This window comes from Mustela nigripes, chromosome 2 (genome assembly GCF_022355385.1).
Source record: "Mustela nigripes isolate SB6536 chromosome 2, MUSNIG.SB6536, whole genome shotgun sequence".
Taxonomy (NCBI): Eukaryota; Metazoa; Chordata; class Mammalia; order Carnivora; family Mustelidae; genus Mustela; species Mustela nigripes.
This window is the reverse complement of record NC_081558.1, coordinates 3,437,778-3,461,359: the sequence shown is the minus strand read 5'-3', so window position 1 is coordinate 3,461,359 and position 23,582 is coordinate 3,437,778. Positions and strand designations below refer to the sequence as shown.

Genomic DNA, 23,582 nt, shown 5'->3' with positions numbered 1-23,582 from the left:
CTCCAAACACCTGAATTACAACGATGAGAAGGAAGCGCTTGGACTGGGGAAGTGAAAATAGGACGGACTGTGAGGACGGAAGGCCAGGGAGCCAGGAGGGCCGCGGGCACGGCTGCCAGCGCCTGCTCTGGAGTGTCAGGGACAAGCCAGTCCACCTCCATCTTCACTTGGCTCCACAGGGTCAGGGAAGCAGCATGGGCAAAGGCCACCTGTCCCCCTGGCCCACAGCCACGGGCAAGGGGCTGAAGCCACACCGAGACGGGGGCGGATGCCAGCATCCTTGGAATCCCCAACCGAGCTCCCTGCAAAAAGCCAGGGGCCTGGCAGATCTCAAAACACACATCCATTCTTCATCCAGATGTATAGGTCTTAGATGTGCCGTAATTCGGCATTCAGAACCATGATCGGTAACAAAATGGTCTTCCTGTGTCTCTGCCCGTGTCCCCTACAATCCGCGCAGGCTCTAGGAGGGGCCAGGGCTGGGCAGCATAGAGGAATACAGGTTACACGCTCAGAGATGAACCGCTCCTCCCTCAGGGCCCCCGTGAGTCTCCTGGTGAGTCTCCCGGTGAGTCTCCCGGGGAGTCTGTGCAGGTTTACTGGCCTCCCTAAATGCCGCCCTCCCTGTAGAGTTCGCTCTGGGCCCTCCCGCAGAGCTTGTGCCCGGGCGGGTAAACCCACATGCGGGCTCAGCTCTAAACGCCTGGCATGTCCGATCAGTCCCAGGAAGCAGGCACTGTCGTCAGAGTCCATTTCACAGATGAGGAAACTGAGGCACGGGGAGTAGGGTGACTTGTCTGAGACCACGGGGCAGCCGCCCTCTATGCGGATCACCAGCCCACGCAGACTGGCAGGGAGACGCGTGGAAAACACACAGCACTCCCCCGGCCCGCGGCTTCTAGAGGGCAGTCTTTATGAACTCCCTCAGAGTGCAAGCAGGAAAATACAGGCCAACGTTTTTATAATCTTGGGGGGGCGGGGGGAGGTGGAGGAAAGCTCTCCAAGGAGGTCACAAGACCAGGAGCTTTAAAGACAAATTTGGCAATAAACTTAAAAACATTCTATGTACCGACACATCAAAAATAAAGCTGAAAGATAAATGAGAAACTGAGAAAAAAAAAAAAAATGTGACACAAAGGGTGCTAACAGCCCTAATGCAGGAAAGGACGTTCCAAAACACTGCTTCTCAGCCGGAGCGATCCGGCCCCCAAGGCACAACGGACAACATCTGGGGCGTCTGTGGCTGTCATACAGGGGACGGCAGGCTCCTGACATCGTGGGTAGGCACCAAGGATGCCACTCAGCCCCCACGGTGCCTTGGACCCCCTCCCCCCACCCGAGAATGGCCTGGTTCAAAGACAGCAAATAGTTTGAGAAATCCCACTGTAAGTCAAGAGAAAATATAAACCCCCAGTTTCATGGATGGGCCAAGGCTATGAACTGGCAATTCAAAAAAAAAAAAAAAAAAAAGACAATGAGGAGGTGACAGTTAAAGGCCAGACAGAAGCTGCGGCTGTGTCCCATATGACGGGAGCCGCCAGCCACCGTGAGAGCCTCCACCCCAACCACCTGCCCTGGACACAACCAAGTGACATGACTCAAGACAGAAAAGCCATCTGTGCGCCAAGCGTCTGCACTCACACAATCTCCCCTCAATGGACCGGCAGTGAGGATATTCACCACAGCATGGTTTTAAAGAGAAAAAAAATACACATTACCCAAAGAGAAAAGCAACCACATCCCTACAAAAATGGAGGCGTACACAGCCCATGACCAGGAGAGCCTTGGCCAAGACACCAGGGATGGTTATCTCTGGGGACTGGGGACACTGGTCATTCACACAGACTTCTCTTTAGTGGTAAGACTCATTCTGATGTCATAACAATAAACTAGAGCCCACCTCGAGAGTGGGGCCTGACACCTGGAGGTCCTGTCCCCCGGCAGCCAAACCGGCTGGTCCCTCCGTGTAGAAAGGACCCAGTCTCAGAGGAAAGAGGCACGAGGGGAAACAATCTGGCAGTTTCTTCGAGTGTTAAACACGGGGTCTCCCTATGAGCAGCAATTCCACTCCAAGGCATCCACCGAAGAGAGACGAAGACAAGCAGGCACGCGAAACCCGCCACGCAAGCGTCTGGATTCTGCATTACAGGCATTAGTCACAGTGGCCAAACAGTGGAAAGCATCCAAGTGCGCATCGGTGGGTGAGCGGACACACAGAACGTGGACCACGCTCCCACGCGCGCATCCCCGGCCGCCAGCAGCAGCGAGGCCCCCACGCGCTGCCCCGGGGCCAGACCCCGAGCCCACGACGCTCAGGGAGGGAACCAGACACAGATGGCCACGCAGGGTGGGAGTCCACGCATGTGACAGGGAAACGACAGGACTATTTGAAAGGTACGGGGTGCACACCATCCTTGTCGGGTGGCAGAGAAGTTCTGGAACCGCCCGGTGGTGATCGGTACACCCCCTGGAGATGTACTAACGACCACAGAACAGTACACTCTAAAAGGGGGAAATGTATGGCATGGGAATTCTACTTCATAAAGCCGCTACTAAAAAGGAAAAAAAAAAGGTACCAAGCCAGAAAATGAACGCATCAGAGCTCCTGGAAGACTGATCGCGGCTTTGATGCTGTTCTGAAGCTTCCACGGAATCCATCCAGAGCGCCGAGGCCCCCCTGCGTCGGCCGCCCCTGGTCCCCTGCCCGGTGCTATCCTGACACAGCCGTGCAGGCTGCCCCCCTAGGCTCCCACAAAAGGGGTCGGTTAAGGAGCAGGTCACAAGTCCCCCACCCCCTTGCCGGCCTTCCCAGATCGGTCCCTGCGCTGAGTACCAGGCAGCCTCAAAGCCCGAGGACCTGCCCGCCTGCGAGTGGGCGTGACCTGCTGACCCAGATCCGGAATCTGGGGACAGGATCAGAGCCACAGACCAGTCAGCTGAGATGGGACAAGGAAGAAGGGGCCAAAACACGCGGGGTGATGACAAGAGAGTCGCGGCCCTTCTAAGCCCGAGCCCAAGACAAACACCTTCAGGCACAGCAACCCTAAGACTAGGCCGCGCTCAACTCACCGAGCAGGGAGTCTGGGCAAGAGTCAGGCGCACGCACACAGCGCGACGCGTGAGCTGCCTTGAAAAACCCAAGCTCTGTCACTGATTGCGCGACCTTAATCCCCAACAACCTCAGTTCAACAGCAATCAGCACAGATTTGCTTCCAAAAATACTGGAAATTCTGATAAGTTAAGAAGCCTGTAAGACCTAGAGCAGACATTGGAAGATACTTGAAAAAATGCAGTGGAAAAAACATTAAAGGCATTAAAGCGTTACACTAGAAAATACGCACTTAATGCAAAAGGCAGCAGCAGAGGAGAGGAACCAAAGGCAAGAGCAAAAAAACAAAAGGAAAATCATAGCTGTAAATCCAACTAGATCAATAATGACATTCCATGTGGACGGAGGAGCCCCTGGGGGGCTCAGTCATTAGGCATCTACCTTGGGCTCAGGTCATGATCCTGGGGTCCTGGGATCAAGCCTTGCATGGGGCTCTCTGCTCAATAGGGACTCTGCTTCTCTCTCTCCCTCTCCTTCAGCCCCTCCCCACCACTCATTCTCTTTCTCTCAAATGAATGAACTCTTTTTAAAAAAACTTTTTAAAAAGGAAACTCAAAAGACTTCACCAAAAAGTTGATAGAACTGATACATGAATTCAGTACAGCTGCAAGATACAAAATTCAAGGTACAGAAATCTGTTGCATTTCTATCCGCCAACAATGAAGCAGCAGAAAGAGAAATTAGGGAATCAATCCATTTACAACTGCATGCAAAATAATAAGATACCTAAGAATAAACCTAACCAAAGAGGTAAAATACTTGTACTCTGAAAACTACAGAACACTTGTGAAAGAAATTGAAGATCACACAAAAAGAAAGACATTGCATGCTCCTGGACTGGAGAACACACACTGTTAAAATGTTTATAGTACCCAAAGCAATCGACACATTTAATACCATCCCCACCAAAATACCAATACGTTTTACATAGAGCTAGAACAAACAATCCTACAATTTGTATGCAACCACAAAGGACCCCATATTTAGCCAAAGGAATGTTGAAAAAGAAAACCAAAGCTGGTGGCATCACAATTACAGACTTCAAGTTATATTACAAAGCTGTAGTGATCAAAACAGTATGGTACTGGTGCAAAAACAAACACACAGATCAATAGAACAGAAGAGGAAACCCAGAAATTAACCCAGAATTATATGGTTGACTAATCTTCAACGAAGCAGGAAAGGCAATCTCTACCACAAATGGTGCTGAAAACCAGACGGCCACATGCAGAAGAGTGAAACTGAACCCGTTTCTTAAACCACACACACACACACAAATACTCAAAATGGATGAAAAACCCCAATGTGATACATGAAACCATAAAAATCCTAGAGGAGAACACAGGTAATAACCTCTCTGACATCAGCCAAAGCAACTTCGTACTAGACACGTCTCCAAAGGTAAGGGAAGCAAAAGCAAAAATAAAACTATTGGGATTTCATCAAAATTATAAGCTTCAGGGCAACTGGGTGGCTCAGTGGGTTGAGCATCTGACTCTTTGATTTCAGCTCAGGTCATGATCTCAGGGTCGTGAGATCAAGTCCCATGTCAGGTCCCCACTCAGCAGGGAGTCTGCCTCTCTCCCTCTGCCCCTCCCCCTCCACACATGTACGCACGCATATGTGCACTCTCTCTCACTCCCTCTGAAAATAAAGATAGAAAATCTTTAAAAAAATAAATAATAAAAATAAATAAAATTTAAAAGTTTCCTTGCAGCAAAGGAAACGACCAAGGAAACCAAAAGACAACCTAGGGAATGGGAGAAGATATTCACAAATAATAGATCCAACACACGGTTAGTATCCAAAATATATGAAGAACATATTAAACTCAACACCCAAAAAAATGAATAATCGAATTCCAAACTTGGCAGAAGCCAACCACAGACGTTTTTCCAAAGACAACATCCAGATGGCCAAGAGACACACGAAAAGATGCTTATCGCCACTTACCATCAGGGAGATGCAAATCAAAACTACGATGAGCTACCACCTCACACCTGTCAGGAGAGCTCAAACCAGCACCGCAGAAAACAACAGTCTTGGCGAGGAGTGGAGACAGGGGAGCCTCGCGCACTGCAGCCGGGAACGCCGACGGCCGTAGCCGCTCTGGGAAACGGTATGGAGGTGCCTCCGGAAGTTGAAAACAGAACGAGGTATTTACCCAATGAATACAAAAGTACTGATATGCAGGGATACGTGAACCCCGATGTTAACAGCAGCATGATCAACAATAGCAAAACTGGGGTGCCTGGGTGGCTCAGTGGGTTAAGCCGCTGCCTTCGACTCGGGTCATGATCTCAGGGTCCTGGGATCGAGCCCCGCGTCGGGCTCTCTGCTCAGCAGGGAACCTACTTCCCTTCCTCTCTCTTGCCTGCCTCTGCCTACTTGTGATCTCTGTCTGTCAAATAAATAAATAAATAATCTTTTTTAAAAAATATAGCATAACTATGGGAACAGCCCATGCGTCCATCCACTGATGAACAGATAAAGAGGTGGTCTATCACAACAATGGAGTATTATTCAGCTACGAAAAAGAATGAAATGCTGCCGTTCACAACAACATGGACACAGTCAGAGTGTATTCTGCCAAGTGAAGTAAGTCAGAGAAGGACAAATACCACACGTTTTCACCCATATGTGCGATTTAAGAAACAAAAGGAGTGAGCAAAAGGAAAAGGGAGAAAGGCAAACCAAGAAACAAACTTTTTAAGATTTTATTTATTTCCTTGAAAGAGCACAAGCGGGGTAGGGGCAGAGGGAGAAGCAGACTCCCCACTGAGCAGGGAGCCTGATGTGGGGCTCGATCCCAGGACTCCGGCATCATGACCCAAGCTGAAGGCACATGCTTAACCGACTGAGCCACCCAGGTGCCCCCAAGAAACGGACTCTTCACTACAGAGAACATGCTGACGGGTTACCAGCGGGGATGTGGGCAGGGGCTTGGCTGAAATAGGGGATGGGGGTTAAAAAATGTACTTGTGATCAAACTGGGAACATATGCAAGTGTCGAATCATGAAATTCTAACCCGAAACTAACATTACACTGCATGTTAACTAACTGGAATTTATTTTTTATTTTTTTATTATGATTCTTTAAAGATTTTTTTATTTATTTGAGAGAGAGACAAAGAGAGAGAGAGAGCGCGCATGACAGGGGGAGAAGGTCAGAGGGAGAAGCAGACTCCCTGTGGAAATGGGAGCCCGATGCGGGGCTCCATCCCGGGACTCCGGTATCAAGACCTGAGCCAAAGGCAGACACTTAACCCACTGAGCCACCCAGGCGCCCCGAACTGGAATTTAAATAAAAACTTTACAAAAGGAGGCTGTCAAAGTGGAAAAACCAAAAACAAAATGTGACCCAACTCTACACTGTCTACAGGAAACACTCTTTAGACTCAAAGATATAAGTAGCTTGCAAATAAAAGGATGGGGGAAAGTACGGGGCACAGACAGCGACTGTAAGAATGCTTCACCAATACCACACAAGCCCACTATAAAACAAAAATGTTCGTAAAAGATGGACATTTTATAATGCTACAAAAGCCAATCCCTCAGGAAGATGTAACAATTATAAACTTGTGCGCACCTAATAACACATCCCAAAATACATGAAGCAAAAACTGACAGAAATGAAGGGAAAGGGGTGCCTGGGTGGCTCAGCGGGTTAAGCCTCTGCCTTCAGCTCAGGTCATGATCTCAGAATCCTGGGATCGAGCCCCACATCGGGCTCTCTGCTTAGCAGGGAGCCTGCTTCCCCCCCTCTCTCTGCCTGCCTCTCTGCCTACTTGCGATCTCTCTGTCGAATAAATAAATAAATAATCTTCAAAAAAAAAAAAAGGAAAGAAAGAAAGAAATGAAGGGAGAAACAGACAACTCAAGAAAAATGGTTGGAGACCACAATACCCCACTTTCGACAATGGGTCAAACAGCCAGGCAGGAACAACAAAGAGACATCCTGAGCAGCACTACACCAACAGCCATGTGCTGAGAACCCCACTAAGAGCTGCAAAATATACTTTCTTCTCAGTACAGACGAAACGTTCTCCAAGACAGACCATATGTTAGACGATAAAACAAGCCTCATTTAAATTAACAAGAATTCAAATCATAGAAAGCAGCTTCTTTGACCACACCAAAAATTATAAATCAGTAACAAAAAGAAATTTGCGGATTTACAAATGTGTGGAAATTTTAAAAACACACCCTTTTTCTTAAGATTTATTTATTTGAGAGAGAAAGCACACGTGTGTGCCACCAAGAGAGAGGGAGAGAGAGCCAGGCCGACTCCCTGCTGACCTCAGAGCCTGACACGGGGGTTTGATCCCACAACCCTGAGATCACGACCTGAGCTGAAACCAAGAGTCAGAGGCTTAAGTGACTGCGTCACCCAGATGCTCCCCACCCCCCGCCAAAAAATACGCTTAAATAACCGATGGGTAAAAGAAGAAATCACAAGAGAAATTCGAGAACACTTCGAGGTAAATGAATATGAAGACAAACTAAACCAAAACTTACCAGGACACAGCGAAGCAGTGCTTCGGGGGAAAGTCACAGCTGCTGGTAGGAACAGAACAGACCTCACAAATCAACAACCCAAACTTGTACCTTACACCAGAAGAAAAGCAAACCAAACCCAAAGCAATCAGTAAGAAGGACATAATAAAGACCAGAGCAGAAACGAACAGTATAAGAGAAAACCAACTAATGCAAGAGCTAGTTCCATGAAAAGATCAACAAAATTAATGAACCTTTAGGCAGATTGAGCAAGAAGAAAAGATTCCGGTGGCTCAAATCGGGAATGAGAGATGAGACACTGTCAACACTGCTCACCTCACAGAAATCGAGGATTGTAAAATAAAATCAGCATGGAAAGCCGAGCGATAAAAAGCAATGGACTACTGATGCAGGCAACAATTTGGATCCCCAAAGGCGACACATGATGTATGATCCCGTAACGTTCTCGAAATGACTAGATTATAGAGAACAGATCAATGACAGCAGGGACCCGGGGGGAGGGGGTGAGCGCCGTTGTGGGGAGTAACTCCGAGGGGGGAGCACAAGCAAGCTCGTTCGTGTGGACAGGACAGCTCTGTATCTCGAGTGTGACGAGGGTTACACAAATTCTGCAGCTGATGTCACTCAGACGTACAAAAAAGTGAGTGCACGATAAAAACTGGTAGAATCCCAGTCAGGCCCGGGATATGTTATGCTGATGTCAATTTCCTAGTCTTGACAATAGACTGTAGCTATAATAAATTGTCACCACTGAGGGAAGATGGGTGAAAAGTATATGGGATCTCTTTATACCATTCTTTTTTAAAGATTTTCATTTATTTATTTGACAGAGAGAGAGATCACAAGTAGGCAGAGACGCAGGGGGGTGGGGGCGCAGGGAAGCAGGCTCCCTGCTGAGCAGAGAGCCCAAGGCCAGGACCCTGAGAGCATGACCTGAGCCGAAGGCAGAAGATTTAACCCACTGAGCCACCCAGGCGCCCCGTACCATTTTTTTTTTTAAGATTTTTTTTTTTTTATTTGACAGAGAGAGAGACACGAGAGAGGGAACATAAGCAAGGGGAGTGGGAGAAGGAGAAGCAGGCTTCCTGCCAAACAGGGAGCCCGATGCAGGGCTCGATCCCAGGACCCCAGGGATCATGACCTGAGCCAAACTCAGATGCTTAACTAAGCCACCCAGGAGCCCCTCTTTGGACCATTTTTGCAACTTCTTGGGAGTCTAACTCTTGAAAAATATGAAGTTCAAAAAACCACTTAAGATATTTCATATGCACGGCGTGACGGAAGGGCAGCCTGTCATGTGGGTGGATGGACTGGGGCTGGGTGACAGGGACAAGTGGGTTCGTCGCCCTATTCTGTCTACACCTGTATGTGCTCCAAGCCTCCAGAATAAAAAGCTTAAAACATAAAATACCTGGAACCAACACAGTGACAGCCACCAACAAGGGCCTTCTCCATCCAGACTTACAAACACCCTTCAACCGCACTGTCATCAAGACTGCCCCCATTTGGCCTGATAAGCTCCCCAAGCAGCAGCCAGAGAGGCCACCAGAGCTGGCCGAGTGTTTTCACAACACAGACCCCGAAGAGACACAGGGTGGTCTGAATGCCGCCTTGAATAATGTATTCCCAGCAGCGTGTGAGATCTGCCTTATACGCCTGATCTCTAAAATGAGCTCTGCCCCACCAGGCTCTCACGTCCCACACCGCATCTCTCCTTCGGCCAAAGCAACCAATCCTGCCAGGACCCACCCACCCCCAAGCCCGCATTCCAGACCAGAACCCTGAACTGCTCACAGGCAGGGAATTTCTGCAAAGCTTCTGGAGTCCTGCCTTCTGTGGGAGGCTGCTCCTTTACAGAGCCCCCATTTCCAGGTGAAAAACGATCTGCTCTCACACCAAGGTCTCAACTCTTTCTCAACAAGAAAATGTAGGGCGCCTGTGGGGCCCAGTCAGTTGAGCGTCTGCCTTCAGCTCAGGTTGTGATCCCAGCGCCTGCATGGAGCCCCGCATCAGGCTCCCTGCTCAACAGGGAGCCTGCCTTTCCCTCTCCCCCGCCCCGTGGTCTGTGCTCTCTCACTCACTCACTCACTCTCGCAAATAAATAAATAAAATCTTAAAACCGTTTAAAAGGGATAACAATAAAGCTAGGGAAGACTGGTTGACACAACCAATGGGAGGAGCTCATATGGCCTAACCTTGCCCGGTTATCCTGGAAGAACGAAAAACCAGTGCTCCCAGGGCCTTCCATTCTGGGCCCAGCATCCACACAGAGACAGGCCCATTCCTGGAGCACTGTGCCAATTGGTCCCCATCTACAAACTCCTCCAATCACAACTCAGGTAGGCACCTTTATGTTATAGATCACCAATAAGGAAGATGAGGCCCAGAGAGGTTAAGTGACTTGCCCAAGGTCACACAGCTGGAAGAAAGGATGGAGCCAGGGTTGAAATCAGCTGTTCCAACCTGGGAGTCAGCACTGATTCCTTTTCCCCCACACATCCAATCCTCTCCTGACGCCTCACTGGTCTGCTGCCTTCATATCCACCCCCCCCCCCCCCCCCAATCCAGTACTCCTTCCCCTCAGACCAGACCACCTTCTTCAGAGCCACTGTCACGGCTCCTGGGGTCAGGATCCTGGATGACTGCTGGAGTTCCCTGCCTTTTACTCCCAACAGCCACCAGAGGGGTGTCTGAAAACACATAAATCTCTGCCTTCATCATCCCCTCCCCAGGCTTCTCCCTGCCTTTAATGGGGTCTGGCTCCCTGCAGCCTGAGGGGCAGAGCCACTTGGCCTGGCCTCTCTGAACCTCAGGGCCTACTGCTCTCCTGCCAGCTCATCATGTTCCAGCTACATGGGACTCCTTCCAATCCTCAAACATGCCAAGCTCATTTCTGCCTCCGGACCTTTGCATGTACTATTTGTTCTTCCACATGGAACCTCCTGTTCCAGATCTCCTCAAGGTTGGCACCTCCTACTCATTCAGCTCTCTGCCCAAATGTCCCCTCCTGGGAGCGGATTCCTGTCCACCCAGTTAAAGCACCATCACCCCTTGTCTCTCCCAGTCAAATCACTCCTTTGCTTCAGCACCCAGGGGCCATCTCTTCCTTGCTGGCTACTTAGCACCCAGCCTGAGCAGTAAAGCATGGAGATGTCTGGCAGGCCGCCAGGCTGCAGTATGCCTCTGTTATCTCCTACAAGGTTGGGGTTGGAGGAGTCAGCTCATTCTAAGCACTGAAGCTCCCACCGGCTGGCCAGGAAAGAGAGCCCCCCCCACCCCACACCCACTGAATGCTCCTTACCGTGCCTCACCCCATTTACCTCTAGTGAGGAGAGGACGTGCGGGTGCCAAGGCCCAGAGAGGCACCACCGTTCGCCCCAGGTCAGGGGCAGAGCAGTCTGGGAGCTGGGGTCCCATTCTCAGCACTGACTCGAGACCCCAACCAAGTCCTTCCAAGCACCTGGACTATGAGGGATTCCTGGACACAGTGGGGGCGGCTATGGGACCCCCAGCTAGTCCCCTCTCCAGGTCCCACAGCCACCAGAGCTCCGGGCCAGCCTCACACAGGAGCCAGCAAGGGGGGCCGTGTGCCTCAGCGTGCAAGGCCGGTATTCGGGGGACTGATAAGAGCTGGAGAAGCCCTGTCTTATGCCATGGGGCTGTTCCACACCCAGGGTGGAAATCCCAAACGCAGACATACGGAGGCCAAGGGTGGAGAGTTCTGGCAGTCGCTGGAGAAGCCCCACCAGGCCCCTCCTCCATGGGCCCAGTCCGAGTCCCCAGGGACAGCTCTGGCCTGGGGACTGGATGCTCTCACCAGCCCGGTTCACCCGAGCACTAGCGGTATCTCAGGCACCAGGCACCCCTACCCACTACTGGGAGGACGCCAGCCTCCCCAGCTACCGCCTCAGGCCTCAGGGCAAGCAGGACATCCCATCAGCCCCGAACCGACCACTGGCCCCCAGGAGCACAGAGGGTTCTCCCGAAGTCCACCGGGACAGGCGCACACGTCGGATGCTCCCATGGACTAGAGAACACCTCTCGTCTCTTTGGGTTTTGTCTCAACAGCACTGCTGAGCTTTCTACCGTGGAGATGAGTTACGTTTGTAACAGAAGACCCCTCCGGCAGGCTTGTTAGGAACACAGCCATGGGACCCGGCTGACCCCAACATTCCCAGGCCTCCTTTTGGTTAAAGGCCAAGTTAATTAATATAGGGAGACCTGGGGCTTCAAGGAGCAGGTGCTGGGACCCCGAGGCGGCAGCTCCCAGTGCCCCATGTCGTGGGGGCCGCGCCAAGGACATGTGGCAGCCGAGGGACACAAAGCCTCACCAAGATGCCAACCCCCAGAGCTGCTCTGCGAAATCCATGTGCTTGCCCTGAGCCCTCAGACCAGCCCAGGCAGCACCATTCAGCCCAGGACGCCGGTTTTCCAGGCTGGCGGCTCCAGGCTCATTTTGACGGCAGCCCCAAGCTCACTGGAGGGGAAAATCCAATCAGGCATGTGGAACAGGCCACAGGACTCCGAGTTCTGGCCTGGCTGCCTCCGGTCCCGCGTCCCCAGGGAACAGGCCCCTGCTTCCTGGTCCATGAATCCTCAGTCAAACCCTCCCACCTGCCCCACTAAAAGAAAGAAGCTCCAGAGGAAGAAAAAACAAACTTATTTTCAAGGCGCCTTCTAATAACCTTGACTGTTCCTGAGCTCCCTTCCCAGAACTACGGAAGAGCAGGGGGAAAACCACGGGCGACTCTGGAATGGGAAGTGGTTTTAGAAATTCTGGTGGCGATACCTCGATTCGCGGGTGAGGAGAGACAGACGCGCAGGGGAACGCTGTTACCGTGATCGCCTGAAGGCTCACGGGGCCGGGCCTGTCGCTCTCTGTGGGGCCGTCCTGGGCACCCACCGTGGGGGCTTGAGCGGCAACCCCCAACTCCTGTCGACCACAGATGTCACAGGCGCTACCCAGCATGCCCTGGGAGCACAGCCCTGGGGTAGGAATGATTCCATGAAAGGATCTGCAGGGCCCGACTCAACTCAGCAGAGACTTTCGCAGCGGGCCCCGTCTTGGAGATAAGGACACAGACCCGGGGTGGGGGTGGGGGCAGGAGCAGTGGCCACGCGGGTACACGTTCTGGCTGCTCACCCCTTTGGCCATCCTGCCTCGAGACCTCAGGCCATTTAAGACCGGCGGCAGCTGGGAGGTACAATTTCCCATCGCCGCTTCGCCACGAAGTCTCTCTCCTGGGAGAACCCACGGCCAACACGGCATTCCAGGCTCCTGCGAGGCCCTACCAGGAGCAGCTCGAGCGCTAAGCACCCAGTTCCCCAGCACAGCCCACATCCCGGCCACACAGGCCCGACCCTGGGCTCAGCCACGGGGACTCATCGGCCTTCACAGCAGGGACGAGGTTCTCTGTTCCTGTAAAACGTGAGAGGCGGCCTTGCAGGGCTGCACAGGAAGGGTTGGAACCATGACCGTGGGGCCCGACAGCCAGAGGGAGAGGCGGCACTGCGGGCTGGCTCAGCCACGGCCCTCAAAGAGCCCGGACTCCGGCTGTTTCCACTTCCCTACTACAGCACCCCAAAACGGGGCCCTCCAGGGCTCAGCCCCTGCCCTCCCCGAGGCAGGCCGTCCTGACCTCTGGGCCGGGCCCACAGCCGCGTCCTCCTCCAAATGCTGGCTTGATTTCTACCTCCTCCATGAAAGGCTCAGGGCCTCCCACGGGCCCCCACAAAGGGCTTTCCCTTGGCCGCACCCCCTGCAGTGGTCACCGCCCTGCCCCTACACACCTCAGCGGCCACAGCCGGTTTCTGCTGGCTCGGTCTTGTCTCTCCAGCTAGAGGCCCAGAGCTCTGAAACTCTGACCCACCGGGAAGGCAGGCAGAAACAGCAGGCAGGTGGAAGAGCCCAGTCTCCACTAAGCGCCAGGAATCCCCACGGCCAGCGTCCCCGACCCCATCCCGGTGCTCAGGGGGCCCCCCAAAGAACTGGCCCGGGGGCGGCCAGCACTGAGCGAGAAAGACAGCCGCCGCTGAAGACTCAGTACCAACACAACACAGAGGAGCATAAAACAACCCCATGACTATTTTCACAGTAATCACACGTTAAAAACGCAAACATTTTAGGTACACAGGGTTCAATAAAAATACATTAATCAAATTAACTTCGTCTGTTTCCTTTTACCTTCCGATGTAACTACTGTAAAAATTGCACTTACACAAGGGTCTTGCTTTGCCTCTTTACTGGACGCTGCCTTGGGAAAACATGTCTTTTCACGTCTCACATTCAGGTCCCTGAGCCTTCTGGAGTTTTTGTATATGGTGTGAGACGCGGGACCAACTTTGTCACTTGACATTCAGGGAGTGTTCACATGGGCCTGGGACCCTCGGGGCTCACAGGTGTCCTCTGCTGGGGGGGGGACAGGGGGGACAGAAGGGCACACACATGCAGGTGGGCGGCACTGCCCTCACAGGGAAGGCACCGGCCAGGCACGTGGGAGGGGGCGCAGCCGTCCGGCTGTGTGCTGCTGCAAATCCACACTCCTCGAGGCCCTCACCCCTCCCTGGTGAGCCCAGCTGCATTTCGGGATCTCCCAGAGTGGTGAGGCCACTCCCCCTGGAGGGCAAGGGGGCACCCACTGACCGCTTTAACTCAGAGGGATGGGGGAACACCTGGGCAGGAACGGCTAGTGGGCAACTCTCGGCTAGTGGGCTTCATGGGGTCCCGCAAGGACTAAGGGGACACTTAGCTACCCAGTCGCTGCCTTCGAAGAGATAATTCACACCCCTGGGAAGGCTGGGGCCAGCCGGACCAAGAGAGGAAGGGGGCCCAAAGGAGGCAGCTCACTTTAAAAGCTGCTGGCGAGATTGCAGGGGTGGGGGGTGGGGGGCATCTCAGAAAGGAGGGCACGAGTGGGGCTTCTCCCGAGCCACATGAAGCTCTCAGGGAGGCCCACTCAGGCTTGGACGATGAACGACCAACCAGGCCAGCAGGAACCAGGACACCCCTTTCTGGGCCAAGCCCTGGCAGACGCCGGGCAGGGAGGCCCTAGGCCTACCAACCACGAGGTGAACCTACAGGCCCCAGGAAATGGATAAACCAGAGCCACACGCGCAGGACCGCGCTGCTCCATGCGGCAGACACTCGGAGGCCCTGCTCTGCGCAGAGGTCCCACAGGGGAGCTACTGGGCCAGCCCGGGATGGAGCAAGGGGAGGGCAGGCAGGTGAGGACCCAGCACTGAACACAGGAGTCCAGAACTGGGCACGCAAAGGGCTGCCCGAGCACCCCCACAGTGAGCTGGGTCATCGTGCCTGACCCTCATCTTCAGAACCCGTTCCGCACCCTGAGGCCCAGCATCCCCTCCCCGCACAGATGGTCAGGGAGAGAATGAGACACAGAAGGCCACACAGGGTGTGAGTCCATTTCTGTAGAATGTCTAGAATAGGCTCATACAGAGATGGGAGGGGAGCTTGTGGGTGCTGGGGGTTGGGGGGCAGGGGAGAGTGACTAACAGGTATGGTGTTTCCTTCTGAGGTTCTGGAATGTTCTGGAATTTGATAGTTGTGATGGCTGCACAGCTCTATAAATGCTCTAAAAAACAACAAATTTGTCCACTGAAAAGGGTGAGTGTTCTGATATGTGAACATCTCAATAAAAATATGAGGGGTGCCTGGGTGGCTCAGCCAGTTAAATGTCTGCCTTTGGCTCAGGTCATGACCCCAGGGTCCTGGGATCGAGCCCCACATGGGGTTCCTTGCTCAGCAGGGAGCCAGATTCTCCCTCTCCCTCTGCCCTTCCCCCTGCTTGTGCACTCTCTCTCGCGATCTCTGTCAAATAAACAATACCTTATATATATCAGATTTTCTTAAGGGGCACCTGGCTGGCTCAATCTGTAGAATATGCAATTCTTGGTCTTGGGGTCATGAGTTTGAGCCCCATGGTGGGCACAGGATTTACTTTGAAAATACATACACAAAATGAGGACAGGGCAGGAGGACTTTACGAGGGACAGCTCTAGAAGATTCAGGGTCCAGTTAGCCTCCCAGAGCCAATCGATGGGCAGCTATCCTATGGCTCTCCCCGGCGGCCTGAACAGCTCTGGTCTTAGACTCTGGGATCTTCAAGGGCCCCCTCTCCCCTGAACCCCTTGGAGCCTGGTGTGAGGAGCTGGGGAAGGAAAGACACCCAAGAGACAGGCGGGCTTCCCTGCCTCCCCCCGTGGTCTTCACACAAGTCCCCGAGGCCACAGCCCCAAACACCCCCTCCAAGGTCCCCCCGCTTCCACTGCCTGCCAGTCCATCAGCGCCCACAATGACAAGATTCGGCTCAAGTGGTGACTCTTCCGTCATCTTCCTGGCCACCACCCAAGCCAGTAGATGCCACCCTTGCCCCGTGCTTCCACCGGCTTGGTTTCTATGCATCTTGTGAGCTCTGCTCCCCTGGTCCCCTCTGGGCCCCGCAGCTGCTCTGCCTTCCGTCACGGGCCATGACCCTTGTGGGCCGGAGACGCTGCTCGTCCGGCCGCCACCAGCACCTGGCCAGACACAGGCAGGGCTGACAACTGTCACGCTCCACATACTGGCAGGTGCCCTCAGATGGCGCCAGGGCTCCCACGGCCGCGCGTCTGCTAGGAAGCCATGGCCCAGCCTGGGTCACGGAGAGGAGTCACAGGTCAGCAGGCCCAGGGCCACATGTGAGGAGCCTTCTGGGATTCCTGATTTTGCACTTTGCCTCGAGGCTGGGGGGCCACGCAGCTGGGATGTCTGCAGAGGCCGCTGCGCCCCTGCTCCACGTGAGGGTCCGCCGGCACCAGCCGCGCCCCCCGGCCGCAGGGCTTAGCGGCCGGCGAGCTCCCCGCCGCCATCTGTCCGACCACCCGCCTTCCTTCCGTGGGGCCCAGCGAGAGGCGCTCCACGCACAGAGCAGCCAGGTCCTCGCCCAGCGACGCTGCCCGGGAGCCGAGGCTCTGCCCCGTCTCTGGTGCCGGCAGGACACGAGGACGCAGGCACGGCCCAGACCATGCTGTGGCTTCCACGCGCTGCAACCAGGAAGAGAGGGCGACACGACACCTTCTCTCCAAAACGGGGGTGTCACTGACCGAGCTTTCTCTCCCGACTCCCTACTCTTCCTCAGGGACACGGAGCTGGAATAACACAGTGAATCAAGAGTTTAAATTCCAGGGGCTTTACTCACGCGAGCTAGACGCGGGCAGGCCGCTCGCCTCGTGACCGGGATAATCAGATCCATGCGGCCGCCGACCTGAGCCGGAGGCCCGCCGCACCAGGGGCCGGCTCTTCCTGCTAGACGGGGTTTTAAAGGAGACACCAGGGGAACCGTGGGCATTTGAAGGGGCCAACAGCAAGATGACAGACTCTCCCAGTCCAGATACCCAGCCAGCCAGGGTCCCCCTCACTCATTTGGGGTGACTGAAAGGAAACCGCCCCAGCCAGCTCCCAGGCCACTGTCCAGACTGCCCAGAAATGCCAGGGCGTGCGGCCCACTCCCACCCCACGCGAGGTCTGGGGATCCCTGTACACCCCCATCATCAGGCCACCCCCGAGCCTGCTGCTGGCTTCGGGCTGGCCCTTGGTCAGAGAGGCCTCGGGGACCCACGCCCCGGCTTCTTCCGCATGAAGCACAACTCCAGATGTACCGCCAGCCGCCGTACACAAACCATCTCTCCCATGTTCCCTCCCAGGAGCCTGGAGCGAGCAGCCGTGAAACCAGGCAGCCGGGCCCACCTCTGCCCGGAGCTGTCCCAAACGTGCCATCATCTGGGGGCAAATCTGGAGCGCCCCAGCTAGAGATCACCCCTTCGCGGCTCACTGTCCAGGCTCACCTGAGAAATGTAACTGATCACGGGTCACCAAACAGCACCAAATCCGACGCAGTTAACCGCCCTGATCCGTACCTGCAGACCTACGCGGAGGGCGCGGTGGCCCTGGCAGCCTGCTCACTCTCTGTCCTCCTCACTCTCTGCCCACTGCACAGACCCACTCGAGGCCTCCAGCTCCGACCCACAGCGACGGGACGGTTCTGCGCTTGACGGCTGCCAAAAGCACAGCCGCCGGTCGGGGGAAACCAGCTCCACACACGCGATCCAACGATGCCGCCTGCGCCCACCCATGCCTGCCTACATGCACTCGCTGGGACCGGGGGTGGAGGGGGTGGCGAGAAGCAAGGGGAGGGCGAGAGAGATGGAGAGGCGCAGAAAGACAGAGAGAGGCCAAAAACGACGGGCACCCTTGGAACCCTCTCCAGACTGTTTCTTTCCATCAACTAAAGAAGGCGTGAGCGCAAATCATGCTTCTCTGACGAGTCAGAACGTTCCTGGGACGGTACCAAATCCAAGTCGGTACCAAATCCAAGTCGCTGAAGATGTCCTTGGCTCGGAAACCCAGCCAGCCGCTGTCCTCCCGCCGCGGTCGTGCTGGAGGAGCAAGAGGGAGCCAGCGCGGCCGCCGGGTGCACTCCTGGGCCCACCACAGTCATCCGACAGTCACCTTGTGGCCGGCCCACCCCACACGGCTCAATGTTCACGTCCACGAAGCCACCTCTTCCAACTGTCCCCAGTGACCTGGAGCAGCTGGTGACTATGAAAACCACCCCACACGGGGCGTCTGGGTGGCTCAGTGGGTGAAAGCCTCTGCCTTCGGCTCAGGTCATGGTCTCAGGGTCCCGGGATCAAGCCCCGCATGGGGCTCTCTGCTCAGCGGGGAGCCTGCTTCCTCCTCTCTCTCTGCCTGCCTCTCTGCCTACTTGTGATCTCTGTCAAATAAATAAATAAAGTCTTTAAAAAAATAAAAAGAAAAGAAAACCACCCCACAGGACTCCGCCACCCCCTCTGACAAGGGCACAGGTATTGGTCAAGAGGATGGGTCAGATGCTTACAAAATAAAATGGTTGGGAAACTTGTCTTCCTCTTAAGCCCTCACCCTCTGCCAGGCCAAAACTAAACTCCTTACGCCAAGAAGCCTCCTTCCCCACCTTTTGCGAACATTTCTTCCTAATCTTCTGGGGGGGTGGCATGCAAGGTGGGGGGGGTCTCGGGTACAGCACATAGCAATATATTTCCTCCTGTTCACAGACTTTTTTCCTCCTTCATTTTGGGGTTGTTTGGGTGGACTGGGCCATAACATTTTCTTATATTTCCCCTGAAATAACCCGGAACCCATTCTTTTTCTAATATAGAATAGGACTCTTTTGACGAAAGGAAGATGACAATTCATTCATCCAGCAAAGGAGGGTTGACTGAACTCGCACTGCGGGCCAGGAACCGCCGCCCAAGGTGCTGGGGAGACACGCAGCAGCCAGTAGACATGTCATTCCTCTAGCAAGCACCTCACAGCCCAGCGGCAGGGGTTCCCGGACTACAGCCCACAGCTAGAACGCAGCCCACCTCCTGCTTCTCTACAGCCTCAGAGCTAAGAATGGTTTTGACCTTTTCTTTTTAATGTTTGGGTGAGGGAAAAAAAAAAAAAAAAAAACATCAAAGAAAGAGAAACAGTTCATCACGGGTGAAATTCCCAATTCTGTGACCACGAATAAAGCTTTATTGGCAAACAGGCATATTCATTCATTCCCATAGTTCTGGGCCACAGCAGCAGAGCAGTGTAGTTGGGACCGACTGGCCTGCAAAGCCAAAACTACGGACTCTCTGACCCTTTACAGAAAGAACTTCTGTTCTCCTGGATGAGACAGACAATAAATATATAAACAGATTAACTTATGTGTTTACGGCAGCGCTGAACACGAAGAAGAAAAGGCAGGATGGGGAGAGACAGAGGCTGGAAGGGGGAGTTTAGGCAGCGCGGCCAGGGATGGCCTCTGAGCGAAGACGGGAAGAGACAAGGAGTCAGCTGACAAGAAGAGTGAGGGGAAAGCCAGTGCAAGGGCCCTGAGGCAGGGCAGGGAAGAGCAGGCAGGGCAACTGGTTATGTCCGAGGTGCAGGATGGGGGAACAGTAGGGCAAGGAGAAAGGACAGGCAACAGAGGACAGAGCACAGAGCCCATGGGAAGGGCTCTCCCGATTTTTCCCAGGAACATGAGGAAGCTACTGGAGCATTCTGAGTAGAGGCTGACCACTTTTAGAGCTTCTAAAAGCTCCTTGAGGAAGCAGGAGTGGAAAGTGACACACCCGTGGCAACACCTTATCTAACCAGCAAGCTGCTCCCAGAACAGGCCAAGTCAAAGTGGAGGAGGAAACTCAAAAACCAACTCATCCAACAACAAAATCAATTCATCAACCCACTCGGGCCTTCCTACTGCGGTGACACAAACCTATTTTTTTTAAATATCAGAGTTAAATCCATTTCACTGGATCAAAGGGTCTGCAACCAGCGTATGAACGGAGCCATGACTTCATGGACATTACTGCTTGGGAGAAGGCAAGATTAAAGAAGTGAGTCACCTCCGAGTCAATGTAAAGAGAACTGTTAAGCAAAGTGACAGGAAGGGGTATGGTGGGGGGGCTATGGTGACAGGTGGAAGCCAGCCTCCGCAGGGCACCCAGGCAGGCTTGGGGTGAGGCCACGCCCACCAGGCGACACGGGCAAGTCCATGGGTGCCCTCCTCTCCTGAAGGGGAAGCTGCAGGCTGGGAAGGGCCCCAGAGAGGCAGAGCGACAGCCCAGCCTGGAAGGACTAAGGACTGGGACGGCCAGGCTGAGTTTGGCCAGACACTGTTTGCAAACACAAGCCCCTCCCTATTCAAGGACAGAGGGGAGGAAGGGGACAAGGGACACCAGAACTTGAGGGAGAGCAGGGTCACAGCCAAAGAGCAGGCTGCTGCAGGATTAAAGATTAAGTGACAGGATCTCCTTCGGGGGTAACTGTGCCCCCCCCACCCGCCCCAGCACGCTGGGCAATGTCTGAGGACATTTGTGGTTGGTTGTCACACTGGGGGTGTGGGCGTGCTCCTGGGATCAAGTGGGCGGGGCCAGGGATGCCGCTCAGTATCCTACAGTGCCCAGGGCAGTCCCAGGGAGGACAAGCCGACTGAATGTGGACAGGCTGAGGGAGCCGCTGACAGGAGCTGACGCCGCACACCAGTAATCAACCGTGTCCGGCTCCCAGCTTCCGGGGCCACACAAAGCATTCAGTGCTTCTCATCCCCTCTGATCCCCCACAACGACCCAGCATACGTTCTCACTGCACCCATTTTACAGGTGAGGAATCCGAGGCCCAGAGAAGGGACGTAATGTGGTCCGGGGGAGGGATGTGAACCCTGGTCCCTCACACTTGGAAGCCTGTATGGGGAACGGAGCGGGGGACAGGAATCCAGGGACACGGCCACGAACAGCAGGTCAGAACGGAGTCCAGGTTCAGCCCTGGCGTCTGCTGCCCAGCATCCTCACCAGGGCAGGGCAGGAAAGAGCTGGGGCACAGAGGCCCCTGGGGGCAGCCCCCAGAGCCAATCTCTGGAGCAGAGCCAGGAGCCCTGGCCGCCGAGGCTGTGGGTGAAGGCACAGGGGTAACCCAGCAGGTCTGTGCGGCCCTCCACAGTCATGCCCTTTGCAAGCAGGTCATTCGCTTTTCACCCTACCCCCCAACTTAGGAAGGCTTCATGAACCCCCTAACTTTGTTCCTGAGCAAGTGACTGGCCCAAGGTCACAGAGCTCTGAACCCCACACCACGCTTCCACAGCCCAGGAAGGAGGCCACTCAAAAGGCTCATCTGCCAGGGTCTCAGTCCGGCACCAACCACCCATCCCCTGAACCAGACCCCCACGGATGGTGGGATTCACACCCTAGGACCCTCACCTCTCCCTTGCCCCCCATGAGAACCGAGGCCCCTCAAGTCAGCAATTCTCTATAACCTGTCCCAGCGCTCCATCGCTCCCCACCACCCCCGCCTTCTCACAGGTGTCACACAGAAGCCAGAACAGATGGCTGAGCCCCTCCAGGGGAAGGGGGTGGGGCACGGGAGGGCAGAGGCAGCAGCACAGGGATCAAGCACAGACAGAGCGGCAGGGGTGGGGCGAGGGAAGGGGAGGGGGCTGACCACCCCAGAGGGCTCCTGCAGGATGGCACAGGGACTGAGGAAAAGTACAACAAAGGCCGGGCGGGGTCCTAAATGACCAATCAGCACTACCTTTCGGCACCAGCAGGCCACAATCTCCTTAGCAGGCCACCCCCAACAAGGAAAGGATCCGAAAATGGGAGAAAATCAATTGTTCCAAGACCTGTAGGTATTTCGAGTCTCAAAAGCTACACACTCCCATCAGTGTGCACACAGACGCACAGGCGGCGACTGACACCGGACGTGCATGCAAGCATGGCCACACCTGGGCGCCCCTGGGCCACCCCCCCCTCCGTGGGACCACCCCCTGTGCTCCCCAGCAGTGACGTCCCCCAGGGCAGGGCAGCCTGACCGGCGCAGTGTCCCCAGCACAAACGGAGGAACACCGAGATTCACCCAGCATCCAATCAGAAACCCGGAAAGAGGGCCAGCGAGTTTCAGAAACCCTCGACTCCCATAATCACAAGTTGACTCCTCGACTTTCACACTCTGTCCTTCAGGGTTCCACACACCAGGCTGCAAAGATGGGAGAGGCCGACCGCAGCTCTTGCAGAGGCGGCGAGAAAAGGCTGACCAGCGAGTTGACAAACCCTCCCGGAGCCTCATAAGGAAGCTATTATTTGAGAATTAGGGGAGTCATTAGCTCTCGGATGGCAGCGATAGAAGCCCGTCGATTCATCTAATGAACCCGTTTTAGGGGCTTTCTCCAGCCTGGGGACAAGCACCTAAATGGCTGTTGAGGCAGAGGGGTGGGGCAGGGCCCCCAAGCCTTGACTGCATCTCACTATCCTCCGACCCCAAGACCGAGCCAGCACCCCGTGGGGCCCGAGGGAACTTGCTGAATAAAAGCAGCTGACAGAGAGAGACACACCGACCAGAACACACTCTGCACACGGCAGGGTCACCGGATTCCACCGAACAGAACCACCTTCTCACTAGTTTCATAACTCGGGAAACAGTTCCCCAGATGCACCTGAATCATTAACACAAAAGCATCCCCCCCACCCCCGGCCCAAAACAGATGGGACACACCACACGGAAGCGCAGTCCACGCCTCCCCCGACCCCAGGGGGAGGACAATCGCCCGGCAAAACCATCCACGGCGCTCAGGTGGACACGCACCCCATTCCACCTGGTGTCACCGTGCCCCCTGGGCGCGGACTCGGGCCCCCGCACGCTGAGGGGCAGGTCCCTTGCAGAATGAATCCGTCCCCCAGCTCCCACCGGGGTCGCGGCGGGAGCGACTCCACAACCGACTGCTCCAGAGAAGGGGGTCTCTGGGATGGCGATGGGGCTCCGAGGGGGAGGCACTGAGGGGACGCGTCGGGAAGCTGCGAGGTGCCCACCAAGTGGACACGTATTTTAATAATCATTTTAAAAATCCAGACTGCACGCTTATTGGAGGGGGCGGGGAGATAGGAAGCGAGTTGGGAAGCCGCGACGGCGCGGGGGGCTGTCTCGGGGCGGGGGGTGGGGTGCAGCGACGGCCGTGTCGGGGGCCGCGGCCGGGCCGGGCAGCGCCCCGGTGACCCCGCCGGGAGCCCAAGGGGCGGAAACGCAGGCAGGGGCCAGCCGGGGCCTGGGATCGCCCGCTCCCTCGCGCTCGCGAGCTCTCGGTCTCTGCCTCGTTCTTCATTTTTTTTTTTAATTATCAGGATTGTTGTGAATAATAAAAGAGAAGGGCCCAGCCGGGCAGGGCCGGCCGGGCCGGGCCACCCACGCTGTCATCTTTTGTGCAGAGCCGGCGGGGACGCCCCGGCCCAGCCCCCGCGCGCGCCCCCGGCCCCGGGCCGGACGCCCCCGCCTCCCGCCCCCGGCCCCGCCATTGTCCGGCCGCGCCGCCCCCGCCCGAGGCCCGGCGGGCGCCCCCGGGCCGGGCGGTTAACGCCCCCAACCGCCTCGCGGGCCGGGACAAAGCGCGGCGGCCGCGGCCCG

The 23,582-nt window shown here is 55.2% G+C and overlaps 1 protein-coding gene across 1 annotated transcript in view; it reads right to left on the bottom strand.

The window, feature by feature from the left end:
• The window catches only part of KDM4B (lysine demethylase 4B), a 130,822-nt gene that overhangs the window by 106,708 nt on the left and 532 nt on the right, over positions 1 to 23,582 (bottom strand). The window lies entirely within an intron of this gene.